We start from the raw sequence: 16035 nt of genomic DNA, 5'->3' as shown, positions 1-16035 counted from the left end.
AAGTCCAGAGTATGTCATAGATTGATAGAAAAGAGCATGACTTTCAGAAACAGTCATGACAATAACTGAAGACAAAGATATCTGTCTCTCTCTCTCTCTCTCTCTCTCTCTCTCTCTCTCTCTCTCTCTCTCTCTCTCTCTCTCTCTCTCTCTCTCTCTCTCTCTCTCTCTCTATACATATATATATATATACATACACACACACAGTGTATATAAATATATATATATACACACACACACACACACACACACACACACACACACACACACATATATATATACATATACATATACATATACATATACATATACATATACATATACACACATGTATATTTGAATAAGCTCACTTGAAAAATTCTCACGCTGTCACGCCCAGCGCAATCCATGATTTGTCAACACAAAGTCGTTACGTCACCACGTTGATATTTGACTACATTGGGTGCGCTTGGTTTATAATTACCAATATATTTGTTTTCATATGATTGGTATGAAGTCTGATATTATTGTTTTATCGTGGAATTTCCACGGGTTCCCACTAGTATATTATAATAAAACTAGAATATAAATTACTTATATATACAAATTGTAACGAAGCCTTATCTGACCAGCTGATATATGTATCTCTTCTAGTGACTGCTGTCACTGCCCTGCTGAGAATCCTGGTGATTCCTGTAAGTGTAATTATCCTGGGAAAGTCGAGGAACAGTGGTTATGCATGCTGGAGTAGCCCAGTGCTCCATCCCATCTAATCCTCTTTTAATTAGGGTTAGATAAAATGTGGAACCCCTCCTGGATTAGTCACAGCACATTGACAAAGGAGCAAGCTGGGACCAGTTTACAGGACTGGTGACCAGTGTGGCCAGTCACAGCACAGACCCCTCAAACATAGAGAATACTCTCACCTCTCAGTGTCTACCTGAGGTTTGACCCTCCTGCCTCCTTATACAATTTGATCTCCAGTGAAGCAGGGAGATGATTTACAGCATATGATTTGCTGATTTCTGAACCATCCCCTATTTTTTCATTCTCACTTGACAGTCTGCTGTATGACATTTGCTCCCATTACCCACCCTTTTTGCTAATCCTACCGGGTACTGTCTCTCTTCATGCTCGGTCTGACCAAATTCTCCATCATTCATCCTTTTCTAGCCAATAGTGGAGGTTAAGCCTCATGCTGGAAAAGAGTGAGAGGAACAAAAGAATCTCTTCAGAGCCAAATAGTCTGTGCTGCCCCCTCAGGCTTGTGAAAATTACAAATATTTTAATTAAAATATACTGCATTAAACACATGAATGCATGGAGAACAATTTGGATACAATTGTTTTTAAAGGAACATGTTGTGAATCTTCAATTTCTGTTAAAAGTAGAACAAATTCTGGCCATAGACACCACTGACGTTCAGTAAGTAATTGGATCGGTGACCACTGGGGGTCACCGAGGTGTTCCTCTTGGGCATTCACTGCATCGACCAGCAGTGAGTGAAATAGAGCTGATTTGGTGACCTGATGGAGTAAAAAAAACAAAACAGTATCATTGCCTTTATCATACAGGACTGATAAACACATAGTCAGACACATGTTTTCAGATGAAGCTCTACTCAAAATGTGAACTGGGGTGTCGCTTAAAAGTACACAAACTGATCCTGTGACATTAAAAAGGAACCCATTTTTTATCAAGTCACTCAGAAACCTAAAGACTTCCAGCACACCAGACTCTAATGATCCCACATGATGATATTGATGATGATGATCACAAATCTTGGGTTTGACTTTAGTTTGAATTATTTTAAATGAATCAAGTAGGAAACACTCCGGTTCACTGTTGTTTCAGCGTACATGATGTGATTTGGCTCCACAGCTCATATCTCTGCCTTCCAGCATCTTCAACAATAAACACTAAATATTTAAATATAGGTTATTATATATACTGTATGTTATATGACAGGCCTTAAGATACAAGCAAGGAATAAATAAGGAATTGAAATTTTACCTGGTTCTACAGCTCGTACCTTCCAGTCTTTGTGTCCATGTGTCACCATACAGACACGTGATATAGAAAAACACACTATTCCATTGAGATTGGGTTACCTTAGAGGCATGTCGCGTTAAAAATGCAAAATGTTAACAGCTATGAGAAAAATGACTCACATCTAAAAATATCTACAGTCCCATAAGAGATTAAATCAATGAAGATGCAAGTATGCTTTTACTCTTTCTTTAAATTTGTTTTAATATTCTACCAGCTGGATTGAAAAGTAACAGGACGCAGGAATTATTCTATTTGAAATATTTCTTTAGCTACTGTTTCCAAAAACTAGAATGTTTGATTTTGCTGCCCCCATTGGTTATATTAAAAAGACAGAAACCTGCATGTGTGGTGCATCATAAGCCATTAGTGATCCTCTCACCATTTCAGTTTGAAGGTCAAGATAGATTTGGACGTGCCTGTGGACTTAATTTAACGTCAGGAGCTTGTAGTGTTCTCTTCAGCATTCACAAGTCTTTTATTTCTCTGCAAGCTCACTGCGGTGGAAAATCTTCATCCTCTCACAGTCGGCATCTTTGGACTTCTTGAACACCAGGCAGTATCATTAATGCTGAGAAAGCGTGAGGTGAAGTGACAGGTGTAAGGAATGGACAAACTTCAGCTGACGTCCTGCCTCACAGCCTGTAACACTGGATGGCAGTGTGTCCCTCTAAACAAAATATTTCACCTTCCGTCTCCAGCAGAGGAGCCCAGTCATTGATACCTAAACCCAGTTTGACCAGTGTTGAAAATGAATCCATGTGAAACCTCAGTCTAATATATATAATATATTCTATATAGTCTAATATATATATATATATATATATATATATATATATATATATATATATATATATATATATATATATATATATATATATATATATATATATATATATATATATATATATATATATATATATATATATATATATATATATAATTTATTTATTTATTTAAAATATATATTCACATCTACCCATCCAGTTAAAAAAAAAGGATAAAGACTTGTGTTTGGTTAAAATTATTAAATCAGAAATTAACAAACATTTCAAATCAGCTTCTGTAAAAGTTTCTTCGTAACTGTGAATTATATAACAGGAATGTAATTCAAGCATTCTTTATGAATAATTATGAAACTGAGTTGATTGAATGATATGTGCCATTTGTCTTTTTAAACACAAAATGTTGAAACAAACCTGAATGCCACTATTTACACTTCTGAGAGGTTTTTTTTTGTATTTTTATCATTTTATTATCTGAACAATAAAATAAAACACAAAAAACCTGATATATTGAAGTAATATACTGAATTTGCATCAACAAATACCAATAAAACACTTTTCGTGGCTCGACCTTGAAATCTATAGCTTGTAGGGATTGTTGCTATGCATTTGCTCTTACTCACTGCTTTTAATATTTAATTTTCACATGTACCAATTCACTGAAAAACCTAATCCTTCAAAGACAAAAGCTTAAGAGTATCTTCTATACAGGCAGTACATATTTAAATAGACTGACAGTGTCAGATTAAACTGAGGGATTTATCAACTCTGCATGAAGAAACAAGAACGGTCTATAATAAAATCACACAATATACAAAAATAATAATAATAATAATAACCCCAACATAAAAAAAAATCCATTATTATTTAGAATGCTAGATTATGAAGGGGAACTCAACAACAAAACTACGAATAAGCCTCCAACAGGATTTTTACTCCAAAAAGTTGACAGTGAGAGATTGAGGTCACGGGGGTCAGAGCGCGGATACGATGACAACTTGTAAATCCTGTCAATCTGTTTTTAAATTACTGCAGTAACAGCATGCGAGGTGTTGTTTCCGAGTATTATGGTAATGTAATAGCTGAGGCAGGCCTTGGTCTGCAGCTCCTGTTTGTTCGCAGGTATGCTGCGCTCGCTGCGTTTGGCATTCTGCTCCACTTCTTCCCACTGAAATGAGTTCTCCCTCTCTCCCTCTAAAACTTACAGAGGATGCGGCGCCCACACAGCTGTTCTCCCCTGAGCTGGCGTACATAAAACATAAAAGGCGAGTCTATATGAAAAATGCACAGAGCGATGGAATATAATGTGCTTGATACCCCGCTGCTGTCGGGGCAGGCGAGAGATAAAGAGAGAGGCCTGCCCTGGATAGATTCCTTTTTCTGCAGATTTCGTTTGACTGCGGGTTTTGGATGGCTGCCTGAGCAAACATTTACTCACCGCCGCTCAATCCGTGGATCACATTACAAAGATTGATTGTTCGCTTGCCTCTCACCCTGCACTGTTTCACTGGCCAATATCATATCAAATGGGGAATCATGAAAGAGGAAAAACCTGAGAGGTAGACTTCTTATACGCAAAAAAAAAAAAAAAGGACTGCATGCGCTCACCAACGTGAACGCGCACCGGGAGCGTGTTTCGGAGCAAAATTCTTTCCGAGTACTCGAGTTGAATTGAGATGGCGAGCACCAGGCAGCGGGAACAAATCACAATGATTGTTACAAGTTGAAACGCCCCGTGTTTTTTTTTTTTCCCCTCTCCCTCACGTCGTCGTGTAAAATCAGCGGAGACGCCGTGTGAACTGGCAAGGCAAATTAATTGGGCGACGCGCAGGTGTCTCGCTACCTACCGCTGCGTAATTGTAAAGTTCACCAGAAACTAAATTAAACAAGGCAAACACCGGATTTTCGCGCACGCGTGAGCTCTCTGTGGAGAATTTGTAGTCCAATTAAAAGCGGGTTTGAGAGACGGCACACACGCGCCTCATCCTGCGACCGCGTCCAAAAACGCTGGCGCATATCATTTCGCCAAATATTTACTCAGTTGTTTTGAGGATCCTCTGGGTACTGTATCAAGAAGCCTAACTAAGAAAACAATTGCTCAAGAGGAGGGAGGAGAGGAAAACTCATAACTATCTGAAAACGCCTCGCAGAGATGGAAACATTACTCTCCTCAAGGTGACCCCCGAGTTTTTCGCTCCAGTGTTTTCCGACCAACTACCCCAACTAGAGAGAATCACATTTAAGGAATGAAGTGGGATTCTCTGCAAGGAGGCAGACGCGATCCACCCCCCCACCCCCCTTGTTATTAATCGATAAACTAAAGAGGAATGCAGGTAAATCTGAGTGCAATCAAGGCCAGAGATGTCGGTGTGTGTAAGACCTGCTGAAGTGAAAGCAAAGAGCCGGGATCAGGTGCTCTGACCCCTGGAGGACGGAAGGTCAGCACACAGAACGGCAGCCTTCTCCTCAGCTAACCTGCTTTCAAAATAACCAAACTGCTCCCGGAGACCCCGAGCAGCAACAGATTAGCCTCCCTCTACTGCCAGACGCGCTCTCGCTCTCTTTCCCATTCCCCCCTCAGCGTCTTCCTCCCCATCATTCCCATCATTTTCCTCCTCTCCTCTCCTCTCCTCTCCTCTCCTCTCCTCTCCTCTCCTCTCCTCTCCTCTCCTCTCCTCTCCTCTCCTCTCCTCTCCTCTCCTCTCCTCTCCTCTCCTCTCCTCTCCTCTCCTCTCCTCTCCTCTCCTCCTCCTCCTGTCCTCCTCCTCTCCTCTTCCTCCTCTCCATCTTCCTCGCCCCCTCACGTCGTTTGCATTTAGATAGTTGAGAGCAGAGGAGCTTGGGTAATAGGCTTCCCTCCATCCCTCCTGCTCAAATCAGCTGAAGTAAGAGGGATTAAATCAAAAGAACAACAGTGATGATGAGAGCGACTGCGAGGGGGGAGAATGGGGGGGGGGATCAGGGGGCGGTGGTGCATAACGCTTGATCGGCTGTGAGCTCATTAACCCGGGTCTTGGCAGAATTGATGTGAGAGGTGATTGGAGATTATCACATTTAGGAGATACTTCATCCCCTTATCTCTCTCTGCTCCCCCCTCCTCCTCCTCCTCCTCTCCATCCTCCTCGCCTCCACTCTCTTTCTCTTGATTCCATCCAGGTCAGCTGTCCCCCGGTTCCATTCCCCTAGCGCAGGGAGAGGCGGGGGCCCCATCAACACCAGCTCCTGTGTCTGCTTGATCTCCTAATTCTGCTTCATTTAAACTTCATCAACTGTTCCACTGGACCGGAAGCAGAGAAGAATGAAAACAGCTTATGTGGAAACAGCTTTTTCTCCCTCGCTCCTCTTTTGTTGTTCAATCTGATATGATATTCCCCAAAGCTGCTGCTGTAGCAAGCCACACGCAACACACACACACACACACACACACACACACACACACACACACACACACACACACACACACACACACACACACACACACACCCACACACACACACACACACACACTCCACAGACACCTGCACTGCAAAAAGTAAAGCTCGTGTCAGGCTTCTGAAATCACACGTGTTGTTAATAACCTGATGTTCATGCTGTGATGATTGAAATAGTTTTCATTTGTACGGAAGTGAACTTGTTTCCTGATGAATCACCAGACGTGAGTTCTCCTGATTTAAAAAAAACAACATACTAGTGAGTTGCTTTATGGGAAAATAATACACAGTTTTTAACTCTGATCATTCTTTTGACAATAATATTCCGTCTGGCTTTGTTAGAGTTCATGTTCATGTCATTGTAAATGTAATTTATTTTAGTTTTGGGGGATATTCGTTAAGAAATTCAAGGAAATGCAAATATTTTTATTAGTTATTTTCAAGTAATCAACAGATTAATTATGAAAAACCTAAAATATGAATATCTTTTAAGTTTTAGCGAGATTTCATTTCAGAAAAAGTAGATTTGTAGAGAAAACCTGATTTAAAAAAAAAAAATTTTAATGTCTAGTTTAAGTGGGTTCTTTTTTTACAACTTTCATCCCAGATTTCTAGTTTTATCCCTTTTTTTATATTCCTTAACAGTCCTCAATCTGAGAGTAAACCTCAGACCAAGACAAATCAGTTTTCCCATTAAATCGTTGCACCTGAACACAACAGTCTCATGATGGTTTGACCAACAACATGTAACTCATTAGAAAACCCCTAGAGTTATATAACACACCAGTATCAGCATCAGTGCGATGGGTATTCAAGACAATGTCACAATATTTTATGAAGATTTTTTTCAGGTTTGAAAACTTGACAACTAAAGATAAATTAAATCGGCCCAGTTTGACCTACGATTTGATCTGATTATTCAAGGCTGTATCATTGTTTTCATTAATTTTTTTGATATCTGGAATAATATTGATCCCGATCAGATTTTAATGGGTAGTGGATCTCATAGAAACGTACGTGTGTCCTTCTTGGGATCACAGTAACGCTGAATTGCTCAGATATGGGAATCTGGCATCACCAAACCAAAGTAAAGAAAAACTGAGACAATCAGAAAAGCAGTAAAAAAGAAAAGAAAAAGATGACATGATAAATTACCCATATCAAATTATTGGATATCAAAGTGTGCACAGCTGGAATAATGGTGAAAACCCTTCATTGCACAGAGAGGTGTGTGTGTGCATTAAAAGTAGACCAGCATGTTGGTGTTTCTTCGTCATAATCTCACTGTTAACTAGCTTCTATATGTCTGACTGTGTTTCTTGACATGTTTGTAGTTTCATGTCTGCATCTCAGATTAAAACCAGGTTACAGATTTAACCAATTGTTTTATTTCAGGATTAGACTTTAAGAATTCTACAGAATTCTTAAAGTTTCCTGGTAAAATGGATTTTTTTTGTAGTGTGCCACCACACCTCTCTCTCTCTCTCTCTCTCTCTCTCTCTCTCTCTCTCTCTCTCACACACACACACACACACACACACACACACACACACACACACACACACACAAACACGCACACATACACACATACACACTGGGAAAAGTCACTAATCCAGCATGCCCTGGACGCCACACACACCCTTCTCTTCTCCCATCACACTGGGAAATTTAGCATGCCCTCTCGGCTGAGGCAGAAAATGAGATTACTGTATTTAAATGACTATGGTAATGGCGAGCATGCTGCCGGGCCCCTGGAGGATAAGGGATTTCTCCTGTGCTCATTGTTAGCAGTTTTGCAAAGTGCCATCGTCCTGGTCTGCCTCACAATGGGGATGTCATTTAAAAGACATTTCTCTTTATTTCACTCTCCTCCCTCGGTTCTTTTTATGCCCCTCTTTTCCCCCCGTCAGCCCGTGTTCCAGTCCCCAGGAGGGCCCGTCTCTTAGTCTGTGTGTGCATGTGCGTTTGTGTGTGTGTGTGTGTGTGTGTGTGCGCACCAACCTTTCCCAATCCACCAGTCCAGACATAAGGTGTGTATTCTCCATTCAAAGCCTCACTAGAGTGATTGGACACGGTCAGTCTGTTTGGGAAGACATAATCCAATCTATGTTTGTAATGAAGTGTACTCTCTGAGGACGAAACACCATGTGTTCCTCGGAGAACGCCGAGGCCAGGTGGCCAGGAGGTCAAGTGTTTGGCCTTACCTGCTCAACGACGAGCGCTCTCCAGGCCCAGGATGTGGTCTGCTGTCACACCTGTCCTCCACTTTAGAGTTAGAACATCCAGACGACACAGAACCTATGATTCATAATGGAAAATATTACAAAGTTAGGTATTGTCATGAGATCTGAAACACCAATGGAATGAAAATGTGACCTCATATAATGCATTATTCTTGTTAGAGTACAAAATGTGAAGAACATGAATTGTCAGTTTTTCCACTGAGGAAACAATAGATGAACAAGAACATAAAAGGCAAATGGACCTAAAATGGACCCTAAATTTTGTTGTTTTTGTAGCTGGACCCAACATGTCAGTATGAGGGGTATCGCAACTAAAGTAAAGGCATTGGTAAGGTGGGATCATACCTTTAAATGTGGAAAAGTTCACAGATTATTCATGTAACGTTTAGGCGTGTTTATGGAGTTCCTGCCTTCACATAAAATGTGCAGAACAGGTTATTTCAGCATTATTGGATCACTAGAATGGGGTAATTTAGTAATGTAGGCACTGAAAAGTTAAATTATTACTTATTGTAAGTCTTCAATTGAGTACGACTATTACGAGATTTGCTGTGGATTGTTTTAGTCTGTTTGTCATATTGTGATGGCCATTACTTTTGAAAATTTTTGTATCAGTTTAACAAAATTATCTTTTTAAAAGTAGAAAATCAAAATAAAAGCAGGCTTAATGAGAGTAAGCGCAGTAATAAAAATGATTCTCTGATTTAGATTTTTGGTGAAGGACCTGAAATCTTTTGAAAACACTTTTAACAACAGATGCATGATGCACAACCTTAACTTTATTAGTGTAATCACAATTTTAAGAATGGTTTTACATATTCTTTTTAGACGCTTAACTACTCAAGCAAACAAACAAATGAAAAAGAACAGGGGTCAAGAACGTAAGCATTCACGTTTCTGTACATACATGAGCTCAAATTTAAAATTAATTTACAAACAAACCAAAAAGAAGAAAACTGAACCAATTTAGCTCATTTTTCATCATCATCATCATCATCATCATCATCATCATCATCATCATCATCATCTTCAACATCATCATCACTGGTCACAAATCAGATCTGTTTCTATAGAGGTTAAAGTCACTTTACTGTATCTTCAGAATCCGTTTCTATTACACTTTTTCCCCTTTCAATTTCTTATCAATACACCAAAACTTCCAATTCAGTGTTTTCTTTCTTCACGTATCAATAGACCTACTACAGTATTTATGACTTCTTTGCATGTTTATGATTGAAAATGGTTTTTTTTTAAAACAAATTGATGGAAAAAAAAATGTGACAGTGCCTAGAAGAGAGAATCAGTCAATACTAATAAATACCAATAACCCATGGGATTTCTTTTCACATGACCATCTCCAATACCATTCCAATAATCATGTTTGATGGGAATGATGAGAATTAAACAGCGAACATGATGTCCACTTCCACCTTCACATCCCATGGACTTCCTGATTCTGATGCCAACATCATAAAAATCTTCACTTTCTCCTGAGTGAATTTATACTTATTGTTTCTATATTTCTGAAAGCCATGCAGCAGCATTTCATTGATCACTGATCACAGGCAGCTGATCCGAGCTAATTGTAGATATTATACCCGAGTTAATGTAGAATTTCACTCCTTATGGAGCGAGGGAAGAGCTTTTAAAAAAAAAAAGAAAAGAAAGGGAGCTATTCATAAAGAAAACAGATGAGACTACCAGAGGCACAGAGGAGGACGCCAGAGACAGAGATGCTTAGAGATGAGCAAAAGAGAAAAAGGATTGCGCTCAGAGGGACGGCGGGACACCGACCGTGAGCTGTAATGTTGCCGCTGCTTTTTCTGTGTGTCACAGAACACTTCATCATCGCTGGGTTTTTCTCCTGTCCCAGACCGCACCCCCCCCCCCCTCCACCCCCACCTCCCTACCACCATCCCCATTCCTTGTCCCCTCTCCACATCCCGGGGCCCCCCTGCCGCATGTCTGATCTATTGGTTTTCAGCAGCGTGCGAAGCGATAAATCATGGGGAATGGGGGCCCGGCAATGATTAGGTTGCGGTGTGCAAAAGAGACAGTGGTGGGGGTGGGGGTGGGGGGGGGGATGGATCGGGATGGAGGAAGATGTGGAGGAGGAGGTGGTGGTGGTGGGAGGGGTGAAGGTGGGCCCGGCAAGCCTTTGCGTGCAGCAGACAGGTTACTGATGGTGTTTGTTTCTCCCAGGCCTGTACCTGTGCAGGGGGGGGGGGGGGGCAGATTCTCCTGGGTGTTACATAAAGGAGCTATGAGTCTGGTGGGGGCCCCCGTTGAGTCTGGAGGACACATAAACTGAGCTGGAATTAGCCAGGCACACACACACACACACACATATATATATATATATATATATATATATATATATATATATATATATATATATATATATATATATATATATATATATATATATATATATATATATATATATATATATATATATATATATATATATATATATATATATATATATATATATATATATATATATATATATATGTATAAGGGCACAGAAGCATTGTTTATTCTGGCCAAGCCCCATTATATCAGCTCTGTTCCTGGGACGAAGAGGAGGAGGAGGAGGAGGAGGAGGAGGAGGAAGACTGGGAGCGAGATGAACCCATGGGAGGAGAAAATGTGGATTAATACCGATGCATATATTTCTGCAATTAAAACTTCATTCGTCTAAATGCGTAGACTTTAGCCTCATTTAAGCCTTTGGTTGTTTTTTTTTTTTTAAACTCCAGGAAAAATGAAACTGATTTGACCAGAAAACAGCTCAACAACAATAAACACGACAGGTTTTTTTTTCTTCTGTGACACTTTAAAAATAGATAGTTACACCTCATTTTCCCAACCCCAAAACTTCTTGAAACTGAGCTTCCTGTCAAATTATCGATACCCAACCCCCCCCCCCCCCCCCAAAAAAAAAAATAAAAAATCTGATTATATAAATGCTGGAAGGAATGTTGATGACATCGTCTGGAAAGTTGAGGGAAAAAACTTGAGCGCATTGCCTCATTGACAGAGATTTGCCAGTCAAGCAGCCTTTAGCCTGTCACCTTATCTCAGGTAACAAATCCTCCAGCGTGTAAAGCAGCCGCCATGTCTGGGGGGGGGGGGGGGGGTGAGGAGTCGGGGGAAAAAACACAAACATGAGCAGGGGATGATAATGAACAAGCTTCACGTGTGTGTCTGAGAGCAGGATGTGCCACAACAAGCCCCCCCCCCCCCCCTTCACATTGTACAACTAGGGTTTTACCAGCTCGCCCATTTAATGGCTGTTCTCTGTTACTGTATGTTTCATCAGCGGCGCAGGGGTGGCAGGTGGGGAGGGGATCCCCGCCTTTTGGAGGAGAGAGGAGAGAGGGGCTTTGTTTGCGTTAGTTTTACACGTTTCGCTTGTTGTTTTGTTGCGTGTTGGCGTGCCAGCTTTTTCCGCCGTCAGACTCGCTATCATCAACTCTGACAGCTCATCCGCCGCCGCCGCCGCCGCCGCCACATTTTGTAAAGGGGAGAGGACGAATTAAAAGATAGAGATGGGCCGGTGATTTAACCTCCTTCCAGATATGAAAAAACTGGTTTTCCTTTTGGGGTCTCTGTTTCGGTTTCTCCAGGTGACGCCACAGAAGGCACCTTTTGGGAGCAAAATGTGGGCGATTTTTCCCTCTATTTTTTCTTGGGTGCGGGGTGTGGAGGGTCTGGTGGGGCTGGGATTACAGGGATGATCCAGGCATTCATCCTAGCTCTAAACAGAGCCCCCGTCTTCCCTATCCCCAAACCCTTGCTAATTCCCTTTTGATGAGGCGTGCTAAATAAATCCTATTTCCACGCCTTTATTCCCCCAACGACTCCCGGAGCGTAGATCAGGGGACGCAGATTTTTTTAAGGGGGCTTCTGTCGCCATTTGGGGGAACCACAATGGAGGAGCCTGTCTACACAGCGGCCAATTCTGTCCAGTCAGCCTCATTATGCTTTTCTACCCCAAAACACATGCCCAGTTGCCCAGGAAAACACACACACACACACACACACACACACTGAAAGATTGACACATTTACACATGTAGTTTCACAAAAATATGCTACGGTGGCTTTGTGCATTTGCTAGGACAAATGCTGGACATCATGTCATGTACTTCAAATTTGTGGCTGGAGTGTGAGAGGATACTCCAGGTGACTGCATACGTGTGTGTGTGTGTGTGTGTGTGCAATACTGTACATCTCCCTCCCGGTCCTGTCGGCCCTTCCACTCTCACATGCTGAGTCCCCCCGCGCTCGGATGTGACGCTAACAAGCTCCTCCGTCTATCCTGCTCTGTCTACACCGGGGCCCTGTTATTAATGGGGACCAGCTGGGAACGGTGAAGGTACATGCACAGCCAGACAAAGCCCCATATATAATCATAAAGTCATAACAAATGACCTGATGTAAATGAGAATGAGAATGGGTGGGGGGTGGTGGGGTGGGGTTTCGAAGAAGGGTTGGGGTTTGGAAAGAATATGGGCCACGGATGCTGCGGCGCACTCAAATGAAGAATCAAGGTGTCGTCTGACGTTAAAATAGTCGGCGACCTGCCTGCTCGACCTTTGACCTCACCCCCCCGGACTTGACAAAAGAGAGGCCAGTTAGCCCCGAGAGGAACCGACTCCGTATGTCCAGGCCAAACAAATGACAGCCCTTTGACGGCTAACGCCGCCGGTCGGCGTAGAGAAATCTTTATTTTGAGATGAAATGATGATGATGATGTTATCTTGCTAAGCGCCGACAATCCCGCGCCCGCTCATCATCTGCAGTGCGTCTGCACTGACGAGGCTTACCCAGACACATGCTTCCAATTAGCTGGGCTTCTTCATGTAAATGCTTCATAAATTATACCCCCCCCTCCTCCTCCTCCTCCCCCTGCAACTGGGATTAGGTGCTCATAAAGAGAGTTAGCATCTCAATAAACAGGAATGGTTTTTGGTACAGACAGCAAATTAGAAGAAGAACTGGAAGGAAAGCAGGAAGGTGATGCTGCCTGTTAGGGAGGGGATGAAGAGTCAGCGCTGTGTTTATCAAGAATCAGGCGCCATCTGGACGATTCCACGTGGGTTCTGTTACTGAAACTTTTTTTTAAAGTTTTTTTGGGACAGTGGTTGTGACCTGCTTGATAAATAACACGGTGGTTTAGACAGAGGAATGGTCTTTATATTCTATTTACCACACATTCATTGATATTTAGATTTTAGTAAAAAGGGCATTCAGTAAACCTCTGCTGGGTCCCATTGGTCATATTTAGCTAAATTAAACCTTAATGTAAATGTATTGAGCTCTGTTCAAATATTATAGTTTAGTATATGTACTGTTAATGCTGCATGTGTCTGTTAGTGTAGTGTTTGTCTTGTGGTATGTCCTATCTATCTATCTATCTATCTATCTATCTATCTATCTATCTATCTATCTATCTATCTATCTATCTATCTATCTATCTATCTATCTATCTATCTATCTATCTATCTATCTATCTATCTATCTATCTATCTATCTATCTATCTATCTATCTATCTATCTATCTAGTGGAGGAAAAACCTTGAGTCCACCACTTTAATCTGGATCCAATTCAAAAAAGGCGTTTCTTACCTGGAACAAGCCCAACCTCTCCACCTAGTCTATCAAATATGTTTGCTTAATCTTGCTAAGAACATACAGTATAAGCAAGTAGACTTCAGTGAAAAAAAAAAACTTTATTGGAGGAAAGATTAATATATAACATTAAAATCAGCGTGAACGAGAAGAAGCAGGTAAATTCCATGTGTCATTGAAGGACAAAAGTAGTATTTTTACTCAGATGATTTTGTGAGTATTTCCAAAAATGTAATTAGGCCTGTAATTATTACTGTTTATAATTAGTCTAGTTATCTGCTGAATGATGTATCAACTAAATGTATGCTATTGCTATTTTATATAGTCTGCTACAGCAATAAATTAAGCCATACACATACTCTATGTACACATTCTAAAAATAAAAATAAATTTGTTTATGTGTTGTAGCCTATAAAGTATGAGCAATTTACTCAGATTAGATAACAGATAATCTTGTTGTTAATGTGTTTAATTATGTTCTAATGAGCCAAGAATAATTTTCCATATTATATTATATATTGAGTTTACACATCACATCATTACAAATCAAGGTACCACGGCACATGGTATGAGTGTTTTGAAGTTATTTATGTCTGTGATATAATAGAAATAAATAAAACTCGATTACTGAATTATTGAAAATTACGTACATACCATAAAATAGGATGTGATACGATTAGAAAGAGAGATTATATACTGTGTATATATATATAGTATATAGTATATATATACACACATACATATATATACAAACATATATATATATATATATACAGTATATATAGAATGTGTGTGTGTATATACTGTATATATACACACACATATACATATATATATTCTATTTGTTTCATTCATAAAATGTCAAAATGTAACATCACTGCTTTCCAAGTTGATCCTTCAATTAACCGACAAACTGTCTGAAAAAAACAAAAATAATTCAATTAATAATGATATAAACTGTGAAAGGCAGCAAATCCTCACATTTTTGTCATTCTTGTCAGCTAAATTACTAAAAAATGTGTCAGAGTGTTGCTATAACTGTCTGACTACTCATTTTAGCACCAGTCAGTCGGAGTCATTAGAAAAAAAAATTGACGTCTAACATTTTAAAGCCGAAACAAAACTTCTCAAGGCTCAGTCACGGAACAATAATGACAACAGAAGCTCGTCTGACTGGCCACTTCTGGGGAAAATACTGATGCAGATCAACTCTAGACTTGCTGCTGGACATCCACAACTTCTAAATGGCACCGACTGTGTGTGTGAAATACGTGACAGGATAAACTGGTAAAGCAGCACGCCTCCATTCAGTCCAACAGATAATAGCCTGGGCATTACGCAAATGAGGCCGTTTGGTTTTCTGCAAAGGTGCGGGTTGAGCTCGGGGTTTTTTTGAATTCTGCCGGGAATGTAAAGCGTCTGTAAACACGAGGCACAAAGAGTCTTAACGCAGTAAAACCTCAGGCCACACTGGCCATGCAATGGACTGTCATATTGAATTGGCCCAGAGCTTGTGGGAGAGAGGCTGTTTAAGAAGACGCAGGGTGGGGAGTTAAGCTGAGAAAGAGCCCAGCATGACAGACACTTGTCCATGTAACAGCTCTGCAGAATCTCACACTGGGCTCTCAACAACACTATGCTTTACTGTCGATCACCAAGACGCTCGGCAACACCGGCTGTCACCCATACATGTAATATAAATGCAATCTCATATTTTCTCTGTGATATATATCGACCATCTCAGAGGGGGCAGACAGTGACTGACACACACATGCACACACACACATTCTTTTTTTTTTTGAATACAAGCACCATGCAGACAGTCAATAACAGAACGGAGTGTGAGATTAGGCCTAAGCCCACCTTCTTTTCATGTGGCAGAGCAGCCGCTGCCCCGAGATCTGGCACC

Source organism: Antennarius striatus, chromosome 15 (assembly GCF_040054535.1).
Source record: "Antennarius striatus isolate MH-2024 chromosome 15, ASM4005453v1, whole genome shotgun sequence".
In the NCBI taxonomy this organism is placed as follows: domain Eukaryota; kingdom Metazoa; phylum Chordata; class Actinopteri; order Lophiiformes; family Antennariidae; genus Antennarius; species Antennarius striatus.
This window is presented reverse-complemented; position numbering follows the sequence as displayed.